General features: G+C 39.5%; 1 non-coding gene across 1 annotated transcript; it reads left to right on the top strand.

Moving 5' to 3' along the window:
* Positions 1 to 668: 668 nt before the first annotated feature.
* TRNAE-UUC (transfer RNA glutamic acid (anticodon UUC)) lies at positions 669 to 740 on the top strand. Its single transcript has one exon. It is a non-coding gene; the product is annotated as a tRNA-Glu (tRNA).
* The last annotated feature ends 773 nt before the right edge of the window (positions 741 to 1,513 follow it).

Below are 1,513 nucleotides of genomic sequence, written 5' to 3'. Positions count from 1 at the left end.
GATTGTTATCAGTCATGCAAGGGTTTCACTGTTCTTGTTGTATGTCGTATGGGTCTCTCGACAATAAATGTATTTAAAGCAAGAAATGACTTCATACTTTATCGACCCGTCCTTCCCCATCTATGCCCCTCGCGACACAACGGGAGAGCAGGCAAAACAAGATAATTGGAAAGGAACAGAATAATGGCCGAGTTATTACTGCTCCCCATTGCATTGACATATTGAAACAACACCACGATAAAATAAGAGAGATAGTCAGGACATCACCTCTGACAGACTGAAGTAATCGTAAATTAACAAGGCACACGTAAATATACATTGTTGTGCTGGGGCGTTCGTCGTCTTCTACGTCCTCACGACCATCTTGGGAACTCTTATACCACTCGTAAAACTCTTGTTTTACTTATAGAAGAGTCACAATTTGCCTTTGTTAACATATCAAACACCTTGTTGCTCTTTATTTCATTTTTTAAGCAAAACTTGAAACCAATTCTTTGATGCATTTTTTTAACAAACGAAAATCGCCGAGCTAATAAAAAACACGTCTAAACTTAGAGCGGCGGCTGCCACACACGAAGTATAAACAATTAATACAGCTGAAAGTTTTATCATACTTTAGGGGCATGAATACCAACATAATGTTGCCATAACGATAACATAATTATCCGTCCCATGTGGTCTAGTGGCTAGGATATCTGGCTTTCACCCAGAAGGCCCGGGTTCGATTCCCGGCATGGGAACATTTTTTGACCCCGGTGGCGGCGGGGTAACGTCCTTGTCTGCCATTCCTAGGGTCGCGGGTTCTATTCCCGCCTGGGTGAGTTTTCCTCCACCTAGGGCTTGGGTGTTTGTAAATGTGATCGTTGTTAATAGTTCGATGTGAAGGCCAAAATGTGCTGTTTTCGGACTAATACTGAATAAGTAAGTAAATAATAAAAATCATTTTTTGACAATCTGACTTTCCAAACCCGCGAAATTGAAAAATTCCCGTTATTTTCTGAACACACCTCGTACGTATACAAAAGATATTTGAAGGTGAATATGAATACGATAAGTATGTTAATTGGTAAACATGTATTCGCATGTATTTACATAAAAGTTGAAAAGGGTTTTGTATGAATATACAGTGGAAAGGTGGGGGGAACCTGCAAAAAATACATAAATATACTAGTATAACCATGCGCCGTCGCTACCTTTTAGGTTAATACTTATTATGTCGAGCCGACTAGTGGGGGATTTCGATTATAAGCATTCTGGTCTCTTATTGCTCTTGGAAAAAATGACCATTTTAACCTGTCAGTCTTGCAGTCTATCTCTCTAATCTTATATTCGTGATCCCTCCGCCCGTACATTGGTGTTCGTATTATGTTCTTGATGTCATCGGATAAGGACCCATCTTTAAATGTTTTTAATAAGTTTAATCAATATGGTAAACACCGCTGTGTAAGGGAATTCCAGCCTAAATTTTCTAGCAAAGTAGTTACGCTACTGCGTAGGTCATAACAATGCTTGA

Source organism: Hetaerina americana, unplaced genomic scaffold, assembly GCF_022747635.1.
Source record: "Hetaerina americana unplaced genomic scaffold, ioHetAmer1.1.p SCAF_55, whole genome shotgun sequence".
In the NCBI taxonomy this organism is placed as follows: Eukaryota; Metazoa; Arthropoda; class Insecta; order Odonata; family Calopterygidae; genus Hetaerina; species Hetaerina americana.
Note: the sequence above shows the minus strand (reverse complement) of the source record. Positions and strands in the feature narration are given on the sequence as shown.